Consider the following 20,415-nt stretch of genomic DNA (forward strand, 5'->3'; position numbering starts at 1 on the left):
ACATTGAAACGACACAGCATGACTACAGGGATATATACGGCTTATTCACTGACCATCTTAAAATACTATCTACAGTATAAGACAGAGAGTATCCTTTCTAATCACAGCAAGTGTCTTTATAAATTGATAACCTTAAAAGGCCTGAATTCCAGAGCTGAACTTAAAGATAAGAGAACTGAATTTGACTTAAGGCCAACATCTAAATCCCCACCACTGTGATTACTGCTTGTTCTGATCGTAGATGCTGTGGAGTTGTCTACTGCAGCACTTGAGAAGCACATAGCGTGTAATGCCAGAGAACAGAGGATTTTGGATTGCGGCAAATTACTTATTATCTCAGTTAACAATGAAAGCAGGGTGTCAGCAAGTAAATTAGTTTGATAGATTATGAGTAAAAGGTATAAAGTGGAGTAAAGCCCCCCTGTAAAATCACAGAGAAATATCCTGAACTACAGAAGACGTTTTTAAATGACCACACTGTGTGCGGCTGAAATGAGATCAGCAATGAGACTTCTGTAATCTGACAATAAAATAACCACTTTCAAGCAACAAGCACAGTGCCATGCTTCCAGGATAGACAATTTAGGATGAAAACTGTGAAAAACTGTTTTGCTGTGAGATCTCCAACATCATATTTGCATGGCACTAGTGGAAGGGAAGACAAGCGGAGCTGGGTTAGAAAGACAAATATCAATACTGCAGGAAGCTTGTAACTGCAGGGCCAGCCGCCTGACCCTCCTAGCAGGGTGGTAAGCAGCTGCTTAAGAGCATCAGACCTATTGATATTACAAGAGATGTGTGACAATACAGAGTATATGTGAAAACAAAGATTTACATAACAAAGATATGTAAATATACTCAAATCATATTCAACACTTAGAAGGAATCCTGATGGAAGGCTTTTGTCAGGTACAGGTGTCCACTGGGAAAACAAAAAAAGATACATATCGAATATATTTAGTAATGTAACTGGCAAACCAAAGAAATTTGAAAAAATAAAGCTTCCAAACAACAATGCATATTTTGGGGGGCATCTCTCTGTCTTTTATGAATTGAAATACCCGGATAGAAATCAAGAGCCACATATTAATGCAATGACCTAATTCTTTCAGGAAATGAATGTAAATAATCAAGATGTGTAAATTAGTGCAAAACTGCTTTGTGTGCTGATTTGCGTTGTTTAGAAAATTTGACAAAAACTATAAATACACCTCTAGTTAACACAACTTTTTAATGCCATGAGTGATGGAGTGATTACAGCCGTGTCTCACAGAGAGCTTACATAAGGATATGGCTGGTAATTAAATATTCAGAGAATTCATATTCCATCCTTGTTTCATGCAAATGATCTCTCTAACAGCAGGCTGATGCATAACACACTTCAGGTGATAAGAGCCGCGGTGTTAAACTTGCATTTATCACCCTATTCATGAAGATTATGTAACCCTGCCTCTGCAAAATTAACTGACAGAGTTTTGTTGTTGGTAATATGGCACAGTATCAGGAGTCAATTGATAGAAATCTGCACATATGTCATGATCAAAAACCAAAACAGATGAATGCTGTTGGATCGCATTGCGGGTCAGACTGGCATCCTCGAACATAAAGGAAGGGTTCATTTTTCAAGGCTTAATTATTCTGAAGATTTCCTCTGTAACGTGTGCGTGTGGTGGTTATGAGATCTCTGAACCACCGAGACTGTTGAACAGAAATACCTGTTTAAAATCATCAGTCTGGGGACATGTGGCGACAGCCAATGTTGTTTATATCCGCATTATATGTGCTTCAACAGGGGAGTGGGAGCCTGATGGGACTGGGAACAACACCGTAAACACGTGGTGGGTATACAGTGCACATCTCCTCTCTTGCTAGGGGTACCAGCCTTCTCAGGGGGCTAATTACTCACCGTTATTGAGTTTTAAGTGTTAATCTCCTCAGTCTGTGCAGCCCATACTTAAACACCACTTGAAAAATAAGCAAATCATCTTTGTAGTGTATTTTATGTGCAGCACTAATGGAATAATTATTGCATTATGTTCTGTGAAGAAAATCAAGTTGCACACTGTGAAGGGTGTGAGGGGCCACCCCCATCTGCCTGCACCTGCCGGACCAGGGGACCGACCTGCTGTGTGCTCCCGGACTGGCCTTTATAAAATAAAGATGAACCAGGATTTCTGGGCGGTGAGGCCGGAGGAGATCCCGGGAGAGAAGTGCAGGACACAGAGAAACAGTATTTGGGTGAAAGACTTTTGGATTTGCACTTTAATTACCGGTTGGATTTCAGTTGTCTATAGTGTGGGTAAGGCTGGAGAGCTAGGGGTTCTTTATAGTTTTTGTCCTTTTGATTGAGCACCGCACACTGTGGTTTAAATAAACCCTCATACTGCCCCCTTGCCCTCCCCTTGCCTGCACCCTGCCACAAAACCCACAGAGGCATTACATGTGTGGTAAAAATGGAACCCTCCTTAGAGGCTTTTTTTTAATAAATGACCGGAATCTACAATGTCCAGAAGACTGACCAACTAATTTCTCTTGGTCTGAATAATCAGTTATGTCAGCTGTTTGATACTTGAGTTAAAATAGTTCTCCTTTAGCTTTTTATGAGCTCCCTCGATAGCTCATTCACTGAAATCTAAACAGTGCGGTAAAGCATGTGTGATTGAGCACCTTGCGGTATTAATTGAATTAATCCCCAAAACAAAGCAGCAGAGCCCAACTTCAAATCTGTTTTAAATATCTCTTGTTTTTAATAACATCTAAATATATTTAAAACATTAACAATTGGCAAATGAAATTCGCTGAAGACAGGCTTTTTAGTATCATAAATCCATTCACAAATGGTGTAGGCTATATAAGCTGAAAAGGAAGTTTGTTAATGCATTTCTAAAAAATTATTTACAGAAGGTGAAAAAACAACTGAAAGGGACACGACAGGAAATAGAGTATGATACGAACATTTTCAGTTTAATGTGTATTTATCCAAACACACATTTATCCCAAATCAATAAAACTGCAGACAGTTTGCTCAGTAGGCGTTCAACACACGCAGTACATTTTACACTCAATATCTGCGTACAGACGAGAACAGTGATTTCCAACGCTGCGGACACACTGTCCTGCTGGTTTTGAATACAGCTGCACTCTCGATTAATTAATCGAAACCTTCATTTAACTTTTAAAATGGTTTAACTAACAAAAAGGTGACGAATATGGGTGCTTTTTATACTTTAATTCTGTGATCATAGAACAGGGGGGTAGATTGTGGACACTTGGACTAGAAATTCACCTTGTGTACTTTTGACACTGGAAAAACGGGGTATCCATTAACCATGCCTGTCCAATAAACCCACATGGCTGTAATATGTACAACCTGCAGTGAAGCAGGAGGTGGGACTGCAAGTGTGTCAAACAAATCCTGCTGTAATCCAGCCAATGCAACGCACTCTTGCTATGAGGGATGGCTAAAGCGGCCAATCAGAATCACAATATCTGTGGACGGAAACTGTAACCAATCAAAGGTGGCGAAGCACGGGCCTGCCCCTCCTTTTCAGGGTGGGACTCTCCAGACAGTAGCCAATGACTGAGCCGTGCTTAGTGGGTATAAAAGGAGCAGCAGCGACCTCTGTGAGTCATTACGAGAGCACAAGTATGTGGTTTATTCTTCTTATTCTATCTTATCAGTCCAATTGAAACATGAGGGAGGTTGTGTATCTTCAGGCCGGCCAGTGTGGCAACCAAATCGGAGCAAAGGTCAGTCTTAATAACCGTGCCATGTGGCTTTTAAATTAGTTACATGTATAATAACCATGCAACATGAGTTTTAATTCAAGCCTTGAACTTCTGAAAGGTAACACAGCAGTGTAACAGAGATGGGGGAAGTGAGGCAAAACAAATATTATAACTACTTTTAAATTCCAAAGATATTAACATATACAGAGGTATTTGTATATTTTTAAAAGCTAATTTCGCTGGAAAATTACATCTTAACTCCCTAGCAATCCAGTGTTAAATCTGAAGTTTCTAATTCAACGGACAGACTGGTTTGAGATGTGGCTTGGGGGTGTTGTGTAGCAGTGGGACTCAGTATCTCATCTTAATGTCTTAATAATTGTCATGTTCGCAGACTGTACATTATATTCACATGAGTGTTGCTGTTTGAAAGTAAAGTTTACCTGAAGGAGGCTTAGTGTATTTCCAGGTGGCAAATATGTGCCGCGTGGCGTCCTGGTGGACCTGGAGCCGGGACCATGGACTCTGTGCACTCGGGGCCCTTCGGAGGGATCTTCAGGCCAGACAACTTCGTGTTCGGTAAGAGCTCCTCACACGCAGGCCTGCCGTCAGTCCTAGTGATAACGTCCAATTCTGTAATCACACTGCTGGCCTGGAGGTACTGGAGGAGTACCCAGACCACATCATGAGCACCTTCAGCGTGGTGCCATTTCCCGAGGTGTTGTTACACTGTGGTGGAGCCCTACAACGCCACACTGTCGGTGCACCAGCTGGTGGAGAGCACTGACTCCACCTTCTGCATTGACAACCAGGCGCTGTACGACATCTGCTTCTGCACGCTGAAGCTCACCACGCCCACCTACAGGGACCTCAACCACCTGGTCTTGGCCACCATGAGCAGCGTCACCACCTTGCTGCGCTTCCCTGGGCAGCTCAACGACGACCTGCGCAAGCTGGCCATCAACATGGTGCCCTTCCCCCTGCTGCACTTCTTCATACCGGGCTTCCCACCGCTCTCCAGCCGGGGCACCCAGCAGTGCTGTGCCCTCACCGTGCCCGAGCTCACGCAGCAGATGTTCAACGTCAAGAACATGATCGCGGCCTGCGACCTGCGGCACTGCCACTACCCCGCCGTGGCGGCCATCTTACACGGCCGCATGTCCATGAAGGAGGTGGAAGAGCAGATGCTGAACGTGCAGAACAAGAACAGCTCCTACTTCGTGGAGTGGATCCCTAACAACTTGAAAACGTCCGTGTGCGACATCCCGCCCCACGGCCTCAAAATGGCAGCCACCTTCATTGGCCATCCAGGAGCTGTTCAAGCGCATCCCAGAGTAGTTCACCGCCATGTTCCGACGCAAGGCCTTCGTGCACTGGTGGACCGGCAAAAGCATGGACGAGATGGAGTTCACCGAGGCCGAGAGCAACATGAACAACCTGGTGTCCGAGTACCAGAAGTACCAGGACGCCATGGCTGAGGAGGAGGGCGAGTTCGAGGAGGAGGAGGAGGGAGAGGAGCCAGTCTGAGCTGTGGGGTCAGTCTGTGCCAAGCTTAGCGTATTACATTGTGTTCCAAGAGTTGTGTGTTACATTATTTCTAAGAGTTCATTTTTGTTCCAAGCAGTGTTTTGTGTAAATAGTTCCAAGCTATACAAACTCACGTTCAACAGTTATTTTCAATATTCAGAATCTCAGTTTTGCCCTCAGTGCTGCAGTTCTGTGTCACTCATTCTGTACAGAAAGCACCTGCAAATAAAAAACTCTTTTTGTTCAGGTCTGTCTCCTCATACATACTAATATACTATATTGCCATATGAATATACTAAGGTGGCAACAGGTTATAGCACCCGATATTATATATAGCTTCATATTATTCATATCATATTACAATTCCAGCTGTGTAATTCCTGTAGAGTTTTTAATACATTCTCAGGTATTTAAAACCTTTCAACCAACAATTTCCACATGGGTTATTATTTTTAGCTGTGGTGCATTTTATCCGTGTGCACCAGAGCATTTACCACTATTCATACATGGAAATGTCAATGTCCGAAACATGCCTTTTATACGTAAAAAACAATTTGGTTACAGAAGTTACCCACACATTTTGTGATTTCGTCTCTGGTGCTGTCCACAGTCTTGGGCAGTAGCAGGACTAAGTCCCACACTCCAGCAGTGACTCCTCAACACCAGCAGATTGCAAACTCCTCAAGCGATGAACTCCATCTCCCAGCAGATCGTCCCTCGTGTGTAATAACATACCTCTCTGAGACTAATTCAGTCTTAGGTAACTATGCATAGAATTACTTCTCCAATGGTTTAATGGTTTAAGCCAGTTTAAGCCCATTATTAGTTTTGAGTGGAACAAAATCTAGCAGGACACACAGTGTTCCACCCAAAATCTAAATTCCTTAATTGAACTAATTGAACCCCAGGGTCAGGCTGGGGAACCACTGAGATGGCAATATGAGAAGGGCAGCCTTGTTGTTAGAGACTGCTTGATACCCTTGTTGCAGTTCAGAGATTGCAGTCATACCTGTGTTGGTGCTTTTGCCAACACGCTATGTCTCAAACTTCCCATAACCCTTTCCACTTCTCCCCACAAGGCACCCTGGTGTAGCGTTTCCAGATTTCTTAATTTTTTCCCCCTCAAACGCAAGCAAACACGAACACACGCAGCACAGGCACACACTGACAGATTTACATTCATAACATGGCAGCCTCCAAGAGCATTCTAAGGTTCGGTGGATTGCTTTGTCTAGACTGACATGCCCCCCAAAAAAGAAAGAAAAGGCATGCGTGAGTGCGGGTCTGTTTCTCTTACGAAAAACAACCCGTGGTCTCTCAACTTTTGGTAAACGGCCCACTTAAGTGACTAGCAATAAAAAGATGTCCCACGGAGCCCAGGCGGCACAGGGAAAAGTAGGGGAATGCACCGCTAATGTGCGACATGACATTGGATGTGATACAACCAATCCCGGGGGCTCTCGGCACTGCAGAGAATCGGAGGACAGGAAAATGAAGGATGGATGACCCGGTGAATTGTCAGCCACAGTTTTAATAGGAGAGCGTTCGGTTACAGATATGATTCTGTAACACATCAAATAATTACTAGCTTCTAGCTGTAAGGCACGTTTGATTGGATTTAAAGGACTGATATGTCACAGTGCACTTTAAAAATTGCAGCCGAGCATATTTAAACCTAATACAGGAGAAGTGGAATGAAAATATCGAGGAGGATTTATCTGCTGCCTCTTTCTTTCTCTGTTTTCTTTTTTAACTATAAAATCAAATGAAACAGCTTAAAAAGGTAATCTTAAAACAGATTTAAAGCTTAAAGTATTATTGTTCTGGTCAAAGGGAATAAAAAACACAGTCCTGTGCTGTGTCTATTACTGATACAGTGAGGGAAAAAAGTATTTGATCCCCTGCTGATTTTGTACATTTGCCCACTGACAAAGAAATGATCAGTCTATAATTTTAATGGTAGGTGCATTTTAACAGTGAGAGACAGAATAACAACAAAACAATCCAGAAAAACGCATTTCAAAAAAGTTATAAATTGATTTGCATGTTAATGAGGGAAATAAGTATTTGATCCCCAATCAATCAGCAAGATTTCTGGCTCCCAGGTGTTTATACAGGTAATGAGCTGAGATTAGGAGCACTCTCTTAAAGGGAGTGCTCCTAATCTCAGCTCGTTACCTGTATAAAAGACACCTGTCCACAGAAGCAATCAATCAATCAGATTCCAAACTCTCCACCATGGCCAAGACCAAAGAGCTGTCCAAGGATGTCAGGGACAAGATTGTAGACCTACACAAGGCTGGAATGGGCTACAAGACCATCGCCAAGCAGCTTGGTGAGAAGGTGACAACAGTTGGTGTGATTATTCGCAAATGGAAGAAACACAAAATAACTGTCAGTCTCCCTCGGTCTGGGGCTCCATGCAAGATCTCACCTCGTGGAGTTTCAATGATCATGAGAACGGTGAGGAATCAGCCCAGAACTACATGGGAGGATCTTGTTAATGATCTCAAGGCAGCTGGGACCATAGTCACCAAGAAAAAAATTGGTAACACACTACGCCGTGAAGGACTGAAATCCTGCAGCGCCTGCAAGGTCCCCCTTCTCAAGAAAGCACATGTACAGGCCCGTCTGAAGTTTGCCAATGAACATCTGAATGATTCAGAGGAGAACTGGGTGAAAGTGTTGTGGTCAGATGAGACCAAAATCAAGCTCTTTGGCATTATCTCAACTCGCTGTGTTTGGAGGATGAGGAATGCTGCCTATGACCCCAAGAACACCATCCCCACCGTCAAACATGGAGATGGAAACATTATGCTTTGGGGGTGTTTTTCTGCTAAGGGGACAGGACAACTGCACCGCATCAAAGGGACGATGGACGGGGCCATGTACCGTCAAATCTTGGGTGAGAACCTCCTTCCCTCAGCCAGGGCATTGAAAATGGGTTGTGGATGGATATTCCAGCATGACAATGACCCAAAAGCACATTAAGGTCCTGGAGTGGCCTAGCCAGTCTCCAGACCTTAATCCCATAGAAAATCTGTGGAGGGAGCTGAAGGTTCGAGCTGCCAAACGTCAGCCTCGAAACCTTAAGGACTTGGAGAGGATCTGCAAAGAGGAGTGGGACAAAATCCCTCCTGAGATGTGTGCAAACCTGGTGGCCAACTACAAGAAACGTCTGACCTCTGTGATTGCCAACAAGGGTTTTGCCACCAAGTACTAAGTCGAAGGGGTCAAATACTTATTTCCCTCATTAACATGCAACTCAATTTATAACTTTTTTGAAATGCATTTTTCTGGATTTTTTGGTTGTTATTCTGTCTCTCACTGTTAAAATACACCTACCATTAAAATTATAGACTGATCATTTCTTTGTCAGTGGGCAAACGTACAAAATCAGCAGGGGATCAAATACTTTTTTCCCTCACTGTATGTATTTTTTTCCAACTGCTTCAAACCAATTCAAGGAGAAAGCTGCGGGGTGTTTGTGTTTTTTTATCATAAACGTGTAAAAAAAGGCTTCGAGGCCTAGAGGCTTAGCCCGTAGTGTTGTTTTTGAAAAACAGTGGACAGTGCCTAGCTTGGTAACGTTGATGCTCATCTACAGGGGTGCGGGGATTGAGCTGCCGTGTGGGTCAGTGCTCTTTCACACACGGAAATAAATCAAACCTGTGATTTAATCGCTTAAGAGGGTGAAGAGATGAGAGACAGCCATACTTCAGCACGAGGATGACCCTGAGCCACCTTCTGATGGGTTACATTTAATCAGTTTTACACCACCCTGCGAGTTTACATAGAGACCAATCTAGTACAATACAACCTTTTTACTACAAGACAACCTACTACAACACAACTGGTCTTTCAAGCAGCAAAAATGTGACAATAAATTAGTTCAATTCATTCCAATCCAACAGATCGGTTTAAAAAACAAAACAAAACAAGCTCTTGCTTATGTTACAGTTCCCTGAAATGCTGTTACAAGATTGTGAACACCGTATTCACACTTCTGCTCAACAGAAAACACAACCGAGTATGTCCTCCCCCTCTTCTTCGACTTCTCCTCCCCCTCCTCCTCCTCCTCAGTCTTGAAGGCTTTAAAATATACTCTCACACCCAGATCGCTCGTCTGGTTCATCAATCCTCCCTGCAGCTCTTTCAGCTCAACCTCAACCCAGTTTTGTAAGTCGACGCCAGACGGAGTGCTCCAGTAATGCGATCAAGCCATGACTTGTGACCCAAACCGGATTCCAATACAGACCCTGTTAGGCAATGTTAAAACGATTAAAGGTCAGCAAATTAAGCGACTTCACTACCTCTGTTTTTTTGTAATGCATAATATGAGATGACAGGTGCCTTGGGGGTTGTATCGATGCTGTTTGAAAGCTTTGTCGCTCAGGAGACACTGGTTTTCCAATAGAGGTGTAGGTCAAACACTGTGTGTTGTAGTTTGGTTTTTATTGCTAGCTGAGTTTGCATTGAGCAAGAATTTAGACCTGGAGATATAACAATAATCAATGAGCTTTCTTTAGCCATGTCTGCTTAGGAGCCCAGATTAATAAAAAACACTGAGATTGCATGCATCGTTTCAAGCTTAATTAAAGAACGATGCAATCACACACACACATCTTCCAATCTTCTACTGAACTTTTCCACTTTTGCATGCGTTCACATGTTGTTCTATAAAATTGTTAAACTTTTGATTTACTTTTTTTGCATATTAATCACAAACCAAACCACAAATCATGCAAACCATTTGAATAGATCAGAATTAAATCTACAGTGTTTCTTTGTTTTATATTGCCTTTTCTCCCCGCGATGTAAGTACAAATAAATTCCATTCAGACACCAATTTTCATTTGGATTTAAGTGAGTGGGAAGTGCACAAGGGGCGAGAAGATTGCTGTGAATCAAGCTGCCTACTGCTCTCGCCTTCATTGTGCTTGTGATTTGGAGGAAGGAGTCCTGTGAAATGGAGAACAACTTCCAGCACAGTGGCAATGCAGCCCACCAAATTTCTGGTGTTGAGGAGATAATCAAAATCAGGCCCATGTGACCTGTATCCGATTTCCGAAGTGTACTGAACAAACATGGCAAAATCTGTTCAAGGATTCTTTTAGCAGGGCCGAAACTCAATAACAAACATTTTTTTTGGTAGGCAGGGAAAAGAAATAAAAAACTACAACGGATAAATTTCCCATAGAACACACAGAGCCACAAATTTTAACCACTTAGAGAATACCAAAGCTGAACATGATAAAGACCCACAGGGTGGGGCTTTATAACAAAAGTCTTCATTAATTAATAACAAGGACTCGGACCTCCGCTGCAGCAATCCTCTGTACCTGCGATCCCTCTGTTTCCATCTGTCGTGGTCAATGCCGAGACGTGGGCCTCTGACTGATGATTCGCCGTGGGTTGGCGCTGCAGAAGGCGCACCTTGAGTCCTCCTAATTCCCAGGTGTGCCACAGCTCCAATTGCTATTTAATTAGAGTTAAATGCCATCACAGAGCAAGTAGGACAGGAGATTAACGAAGCAGATATTTTGTCACAGGCTTTTCAGAGCCTAGCCCTGAGACAACAGCACAGGCCTGAACAGCTCAGCAACATCCTTTAAAGATCAGAGACAGAGACCGGCTTGAATATACAACTGAAGGTGTGGCAACATATTTCAATTTGAGTCCAGATACAAGCCTTCTAATCAGGTCTTTACTGTTCTTTAAAATCATAGCACCATTGTCAAAAGAAAAGTGCACTTCCTGCAATTTGTTTTAACAATAGATGTGTAGTATCACACCGACACACAAAGTGATATTCAATACAGCAGCATTTATGAGCTTTTCATTTCAAAGCATCTTTTTCTACAAAAATGATCAATGCCAACAGAGTGAATGATCCATAACCATAATAATATAATAATGGGATGGCCGTGCCGGAGAACACAGGAGGACTTTGTGTGCCATGTCCTTGCATTTAAACAGGAATAGCCTGATTCTCAGAAAGACAGCTGGCAGTCACTAGACCCTTACGACTCATAATGTGTTTATTTGGTTTAAGCCACAAGACATTCGGAGTAACAAGGTTGCTGCGCTTCCTCTGTGCGTGACTAAATAGATTTTAATCTGTAGGACAGCATTGACAGAATGCCAGTTTCAGAGCTGAAATTACAATATCTGTTATCTATCGCAGTCCTAATACTTTTACAAATATTAAGTTGAATTTTTTCTTACAGAACTCTTTGGAATAGTTAAACGAGGTACATAACAATCCACTATAGGTCACAACAGTCATAATCATACCCTTCCTGTCAGATTTCAACTTTTTCTGTCCAGAAACATGTCTCCCAATGGTTACTGAACAGAAGTGCTTGACTCCAGTCCTGTATGTCCACAGTGCCTACTTAGGCCTACTCGTCTAATTTGACCCGTTTAATACCATTTCCTTGTTTGGTTCTGATGCAAGAACTAATAAGGAATCAGTTAAGGATTTATTAAGCTCACAGAGTACGATACAAAGAAAATAAATGTCAAAGCTGTTAGATACAGAGCAGAGGGAGATGCAAAATAATTTTCAGAGTACCTCCCATTTTATACAGACTCATATATTCTTCTGTTACCCTTTTGAATATAATGTAAAGCCTAGTAACACTACAGGAGGAGTTTCACCTTCAGAAATAGTTAGATATACAACTATTGTCTTTAAAGCACAGACTCCTTAAGTGCACTGACCGAACAATCTCAGATCAGTTGCATAAAAGTGATGAGACAATAAAAAAAGTGTAAACAACCACATTATGAATCAGGGCTGTCGCTGCACAGACCATGACAAGAGACTCCCTGGTCACTGGTATCCAGTTCTTCATGACCCACCTTCTTTATCTCATGAGAACATAAGAAAGTCTACAAACGAGAGGAGGCCATTGCCGCCATGAGGCCCAAACTGCCAACCAAGAGGGGAGTACAGAAAGAGAAAGAAAATACACAATTGAACATTCAGGGCATATTTACCTATATTACATTGCTCTTATACTTAATCTTTAAATAACCAGTGTAATCAATTCAAAAGGCTTGACAAATGTATGGGTCATTCTAATTTAACAGGCCTCTGTATGCAACAGCTATGTCACACTGGATTCCAAAGAGTAAAACTACTATACATGGTTCTGAAAATCCCCTCAACTGATGATTCAGAGAAAATTATGGGATCTACTGGATCCAACAAAGGGCTCTTCTGATTCTCCATGACGGCTTGAAGGATATGAGCTGGATCTGACTGACATATTTTACAGCAGTGATCCAACACACATGCTGCGAGGCTGCAGTTGCAAGCGAGTACACATTGTGTTACTAGTGAGCATCGTCTTGTAGTAATTATTGTGGATTAGCAGGCTGGTGCGTTAGTAGGAAGAGAGGAGAGATAAACAGTTAGGGGAAGGCTGGGCCGTTGGGGCACTGGGCTTAGAGACTGACTTGAGGCACAAACTAAAGTGAAATGAAATGGCGAAGAAAACGAGAACGGATTGATGGTATCGTGCCGGCTTAGAAAGCTTCAATTTGGCAAGTGTGTATTTCCGACGCACTGTAACAAATCTTTAGAAGTCGGACAAACGAAGGTATGAACTTTGCACCGTTGTCACCTGCACATTATCAGTCTTCAAAATCAGATCAGACACTTTGAGGATTAATCCACCGTGCCAAATACATATAGGAGGACTATTTAATAAAGTTGAAGATTAATGGTTGCTTACCTTGCTTATTCTGACAGAAAGCACATAATGGAAATGACTTATTGTAATCAAAACTAGCTCTTACTTGAAGTGCCTTGTGGTTGGAGGCAGCTGTCAAATAGTACAAAAGGTCTGAAAAATAGGGTTTGGAATATAAAAGAAAACCTCAAGGCAAATGAATGGATTGAATGTTACATTGTGTAATGCATTCCTGCATTGCTCTGTTTCTCTTGAGTGGAAATTAAAAGGAGAAATAGGTAATGTTTGTTAACACTTGAAAGGGCTGTGTTTGATCCGTGAGGGCAAAAAGTCTCGCAAAGAATGTACAAAGAAAACAAACTTGCCATAAATTCATTACTTCACATGTCCTTACTGCCTTCTGGACATTCGAAATGTAATCCTTCGTCAGAGATTGCGTTCATTAATTAATTATTTTTCTGAAATAGACGATTTAAAAATGAGAACACACTGTGGAGCGCGCAGAGACAGATTTCAATCTGAATTCACATTTTATTAAAGGAGCCTGAAATTAGAACAATATTCATCAAGATGAAAGCGCTTTGTACTTTTACATTACGATTTTATATCGTACATGTGTCCTATGTGCTTCCTCAGACGAGTAGTAGAGATACATTAGTATGCAACATACGTAAGGGGGTAATATAGAAATCCCTAAGCCGCCCAGCGCTGAATGAAACTACGGCAGAAATAACATTAATAACGTGCTATGCATTTCAGAGACTAAACGAACACATCTGAGAAGTACCATGGCGAAGTCTTTGGCAATTTGTGTTATTGCTTCCCCCCCAGCCTTCTCACTTTCGTATTTAAAAAATGTGATTATGCAGAGGCTCTTAGTTTAGTACGGCCCAATTTCATACACGATCCAGGTCTGGTCTTCATTTAAAGCCTTTCTAACCAAATCTATGATCCTTATTTAGTGATGCTTAGACAATCACATTCACGCTAGAGGCAGCTGCAGATCAGAGGTCCTTGGAGAATCATATCAACAGGAATACTCTGAAATACCCACTGGGAACATTCAATATAGTTTGAATGCATTATATAATTGTGTTTCTTACAGCTTCCTGAAACATGTTAGGGAAATAACCATAAGCCTGCATTCATCTAGGAGAACTGTCAGGCCTTAGTTAGACTCTTAGTTAGAGCCCTGCTCATGTATCAGCTTGTATCAGTAAGGTAGTCGGGTAAACATAATTTATAGGGGTATTGTATAGCTGTTGAGCCCCAGGTTCAAATTCACTCAGAAACGCACATAATAGAAAGTTGTTTTAACTGATTAAAAAGTATTGAAAATGAGTTTCCACCAAACCAAACAAATTATTAGCGTGATGTTCCTGCGAGGGCTTGCATCGTGAAATCAATACAATTAAATCTGGTTCCCCTCAATCACAAGATTCCCTTATGAAAGTTTGCCAGAGTCATTCGTCAGCGTTCCTGTGGTTTACTAAACCTTCTACCTCCCTTCATGGACATTATTGTGGATTGACCATGATATACTACAGTAAGAGGTAACAACTGCTCAATTGTTTGCATTGCAGCCACCCCAACTAATTGTGTCGCATCCACAGGTAAGTTAATGGCCAATACATTTCTGTGCAAGAACATCCATAATATATAGAAGACACACATAACATAACTAGAGGGAAACTGTTAGGCTTTAGACACTGGTTAACGAGACTGAAACATTTAAACACAAGCATGTAAATGGGAAAACTAAAACACAATAAGTGACTTTTTTATGTTATGTTTCTGAGGTACCAACAAACCTCCAACTCAAAGTAACATAAGTGATATATGGATATATTGCATGTGCATGTATTAATTTGTTTAGATACATTTGTATTCAAATTTACCAGTAGGACAAGACAACTCTTCCATGTGGAAATATAAAGTAGCAATATGTGTTTATTATTATTATTATTATTATTATTATTATTATTATTATTATTATTATTAGGTGCTTGTAAAATGCAACCATCATTTAAGAGATGCTGATACTTTTTATATTTCCTTTACTGGTAAGTTAACTCAACGCCCACTAATCATATCGATGTGTGCGCTTACAGGTGACCCAGGCCACTGGATACACAATGTGCTTCTTAGCAAAGATTATCAGCGCTGTTGCCAATTATATGAATATTACTACTCAGCACTTTGAATGTGTTCAGAGGGAATTAAGCTGTGATACAAAAAAGTGTTCTCGTTTCAAATCTGAAAATGCTTATTTCTACAGCCCACTATATTGAGAGAGAGAGTGTTGATTCAGCATAATGCCAGTACTTTATTTTTTATTTTTTTAACTAAGATGTAATTTCCCTGCACTGCTGGTTAAACAATGTCAATACAATAATAAAACACAAACTTCCACAATTCAGCAAAAATATATAATTGCCAATGTGGACAAAAACAGACATTTCATATCAGGGAATTGAAAGAGCTGCATTATAAAAGGAAGGTCCCACTGGTGTTGAGGTGGGGCTTCTGAAACCATAACAAATACCATTGTTTTAATGTTGTCTTTCTCGTGGACCACACAGGGATCTGACTTGCAAATTAGTCACTTTATGACAACAGCTCTATCAGTCTGTTATTCACTCAGCAACACATCGAAGCGGGGTTTTGAATTGTATGATTATTAAGCGACACCAAATGGTAACCTTCTAACCTGGGAGGCCTAATTCAAATTGTACACTGACCTTCACAGGGAAACAATTACTAGCTTGGCCATATCAGAAAATATGCTTTTGCTAGACAAATGGCATATTCCCATTGACACACAGGGAAATCATATATTTAACCTCTCAACAGTAAAATTGTCCCTAGTAATTGTTTCCCAGCTTTGCTTGTGGTACGATATCCAGGGACAGTGTTGTTCTCTGTAATGCGCACTACCTGCAGCTATGTGAAACTTACGACCCTACATTTTTATACCAATTGGAGACGTAGGTGTTCCTGAAAGTAAAACAAATTGCAGGCCTGTAGAGATATTGATTTTTGTTAATGAAAACTTGTTTCTCTCTCTTTTTTTTGCAACTCACTAGTGATGCTATTGCTACAATTTTATGAGTGTGGACATGAATTCCCATAATGGATTTTGCAGTAAAGGACAAAGCATAGTATTGTGAATAATGAACTGGAGATCAATGGGCCTGCAGTTCCGGCTGTATCTTCAATTTGGGGTTCAATATATTAATGCCACCCATTTTCAACAGAATTTTAATATTTATACTTTTAAAGATAATTTCTTAAGTACTTAAGCTCTCATAACTGCTACATGCATTCAGTTTTTCCATGTACTGTATAGCTAATCTGTAAATGGCAAATTGTTGAAACAAATATAAAACACACACAATAATGTGTTTTTCTGTGCATGGATATATCTAATGCATTAATTCAATCTCTAGTTTTGATGTTTGCTCTTCTGCACTCAGTAATCAGCAATAACTGATGATAACTTTGCATAATTTGTATTTATTTATTTCCTGCTGTAAAACATTTTAAAATGTAGACACATCACACATTAGGTTTTATTGTTTTTATATTGTGAAGCTTTTCATTTGCAGATACAATTCCTTTATTATACATGTAAAGGAACAGTATCTTTAAAAAAATCTGTTACATCAGGAAAATAAAACTCAATAGTTACAAGGAGCTTTTGAATAGTAGGTACAAAAGTAGATTTGTATCCCATACTGAGAACTGTGAGCGACGGTCTTTAAAAACTATACAACCATTATTGTTTGATGGATGATTATAATAAGAACATTTTATCAACCTAGAAAGAACAAAGGAGACCCATATTCACATTTATTTTGTCCTTGCGATACACTGAAAACAGGCTGTTGTCGAGAGTCTCGACTCTCTGTACTTTGTGTGAACCATGAAAGAAATAAAAAGAGCACTAAAAGAAACAATTAATTTAATATTGTCAATATCGGTTTGTAAGCAGCCTATCATTAAACATAATTTTGTCCCTTAAAACTAACATCAGATATATGGACAGTCATTATGCCTGATAGCTCTTAATGGCAGCTATTACTCACTCCCTTTTTATTTATTTTAAAAGTCTGTGCGTCTTGTTGGCCTGTTAGTTTTATCTGTCACTTTTATGATAATTTTGGTTTAACTGTCGTGGCTATAATGGGCAGCCTGTGATTATAGTGGCCTTTCATCTCGAATCTCTCAAAGAGGAGCATCACAGCACATCCAGTGACACAACTGACTTCTCAGCGGCTAAAACTAACAGTGTAATAACACAGTGAAGGAAACTGAACGCATCCCCGCTTTTTAACAAGCCATGTCTGAAGCAGAGCCCGGCTAAAAGGATGCCACTCCACTTTGGAAAGCAGACGCAAAGCATCTGAATGATCCCAGGGTAGATATACAAAATAATGAACACAAACAAATTCAGCTGACTTTTTCCAAATTGTGTGTGTGTGGTGTGGTATATATTTATGTGGGACCCCTGGCTGCATCATGCTATAAACTTGATTACAATAAGTACTGGGGCAAAGGATCAAACACAGCCAATGTGTATTTAATCAGCTGCAGCCCCATCTTTGACCTTTGACCCGGTTGATAAATGAGTGGAAAAATACTTAATCACTGCGGTCCCCCCCGATTCACTATTCCAGCTCATCCCAGAGGTGCTCTGTGGGATTGAAGTCGGCACTCTGAACAGACCGAATGTTCTTGTCACCCTTGTCCTTGGATGGTGCTGGTGGATATACAGCACATGATCTCACCAGCAATTCCCATCAATTATTATTGTCCAAAATATCACAAAATTTCGAGATGCCCTTCACAAAAACCACCCTCTCTATGGCCCTGAGCTGCTGATGCAATCCATTACCAGACTGGAACTTTTGGTAATGTAGTGTATTTGATGTCCTTGAGAAATGCATTTTGCTTAAATATATATTTTTTCCTCCGGTTTGATTGTGTGCTTTTTGAGTGGTGTGTGAATGTCTGCATTATCTCAAAGTGTCTATCAGAAAATGTCCAGGAGAAAACTCTGCATGGGGCTATCAAGGGAACTGCTTTAGGTATCAATTTAATTTGTGGGGAAGAATGGAAAATGGGAACCTGCTGTACTCTAAGAGTTTAGTAAGATGTTCTGCGGAATTTATAGTGAAGTGTATCGGTATTATTGGCCAGCAGAGAGGAATTACATTTTTATAAGATGGAGATGTTCTGAAATAACAAGGAATTGTTCTCCTTAGGTGCATTAGTCTTATTCTCCAGCTGATCTAATAAAACATTAGAGTCAGTATGGTTTCATTAATAAATAAATCCTGCACGAAAAACATATTTCCTGGGCTTACACTTACATTACTTGTTCAATGGCTGTAACTAATATTTTAAAAGTGCAGAAAAATGAAATATTTAAAACCGAGGAATGACTCAGTTCAGGATTTTAAAACAATAACGCACACACAATCAGTCCTTCTCCAGCTTAATCAGTGGTGTGCGTTTACGGAAAGCCTTAGCCGAAAGATAATCAGACAATTCAAAAGAAACTATTTAAGACTTTGAGTGGGTTTTGTACCAACATGATAAAGCATTCTGAATAATGCGATTTTAAAAACCACATCTCATCCTGAAGTAAACGTCTTGAAATCTGAAGAGATAGTTCAATTCTACCTTTATCATTGGAAGTTTTGTCACTTTTCTGAAATGGCACATGTTGACGTTTATCTTCGAACATTTTGGGCCCTGTTCTGGTTAACTGTAGGTCAATTCTGCTGATTATTTTCACGAACAGGAGTGTTTCTTTTACCAAACACCAGATGGAAAACGGCATGGTTAAACTCTGCGGCTCCAACACCTAGGCAGCAATAGATCTTTGGCTCCTCATTAGAATCATGTTGAGCTAAGCAGGTGTAACAAAAGTGCCATTCTCTAATCTAATGTTAAAACTGTCACCCTCCATGATGAAAAGCAAGTCCAGATAAAGAGAGCGGAGACAGCCCATTTCTGCTATCTCCCGTGGAAATTTACTAGGTCCCTCCCATACCACTTTGCATAAAACAAAACCCAATATGGAAAACCTGCCTGAAAGATCTGTCATTAATTAGCAATAAATATCCTTCTTACCCCCTGGACTGTTTCTTGAGTGCCCGAGAGCAAGAGATATGAACATCAGTCCCCCAGAACTTAATACCAGCTGAGTCTGTTTTCTGTTGCCTATTACACTGATAAATCATAGCAATTTAAAGCAGGGATCAAAAGTCATGGAAACTGCTTTTTTATATTACATAGAAAAAAAACAAGATAGGCCTATCTTTCACTAATTCAATATATCTTTCCATGTTTTACTGGGTAACTATCAATAAATCAGAACCACAATATCAACAGAGAATCATATTTAAGTGTCCAGAAAATAATATGTGCTGCGGGAGAAAAATAAAAGTAACATTATAATTTATAATTGTATTTGAGAACTTTGGAAATTGTCAAATGCTATGAGAGAATCTTGCTGACAAGTGTACAAGCAAGTATTATGAATATCTGTAACACATTGCTTATTAAACTGTCATATCATCATATGTCTTCAAACAAACAGAAATTGGAATATTCAAAGATTCAGACGAAGAATGGTGATGTGACCCACTGGAGTCGGTGTTCATTCAATCACAAGAGGCTGTAATATCTGCCGTGTAACATCAGCACCATAATCCTGTGCCACAGTATATTTGTTTTGTAATCCTTTTCACGCATGTCGCATCTGCAAATAAACTGAAATCACTCGACGGTGCTGCTTCTATCTCCATTGTCACTTAAGGTTGTCAGCACTGCATGATAAATACTGCAGACTCGCAAAGATACGGCTCTGTGTTCGAATCCTGGCCTTCTCTCGCCTCTCGTATTGTCCCCCCCCAATCAGTGTTAAATCACATCTGTGGAGCTTCATCCACTTCATTTGTTTCACTTTTGGACTGTCAAACACTTCCCAAAGCACACCCTGGGAGTGACCTTTCTGACTGACCTGTCGACCCCACCCCTCATCTCTCTGATTTGCAGCTTATCTCCAGTCACGTCTGTCGAGCTTTGGTTCTGCGCATTGCTGTTCAGAGCTATTGTACTGCTATCTGTCACCACATTTACCATAGTCATACTGAGACCTGTGGCATGATGCTGTATTGCACTTTTTGTTCAACCAATCCATAGTATTTCATGTTTCACTGATCCCTGTAAAGTTTATATTGCAGTTGTGGCGTTGAATGTGATGTTGAATATTAATTATCATTATCCTCATCTTTTAAAATCAACAGTGCTATATGGATTAAAACATGCTGCCCTATAGGTACTGAGCGAGAAATATCAACGGATTCACAAAGGGAGTACATCCATTCTCTTACAAGGTTTTCTCCAGTCCAGGCAATTTACCAATTAAATCCATATAATGAGG

At 40.5% G+C, this 20,415-nt stretch overlaps 1 pseudogene; it reads left to right on the plus strand.

Moving 5' to 3' along the window:
• Positions 1-3,693: 3,693 nt before the first annotated feature.
• LOC136759586 (tubulin beta chain-like) lies at positions 3,694-5,256 on the plus strand (annotated as a pseudogene).
• The last annotated feature ends 15,159 nt before the right edge of the window (positions 5,257-20,415 follow it).

Source organism: Amia ocellicauda, chromosome 10 (assembly GCF_036373705.1).
Source record: "Amia ocellicauda isolate fAmiCal2 chromosome 10, fAmiCal2.hap1, whole genome shotgun sequence".
In the NCBI taxonomy this organism is placed as follows: domain Eukaryota; kingdom Metazoa; phylum Chordata; class Actinopteri; order Amiiformes; family Amiidae; genus Amia; species Amia ocellicauda.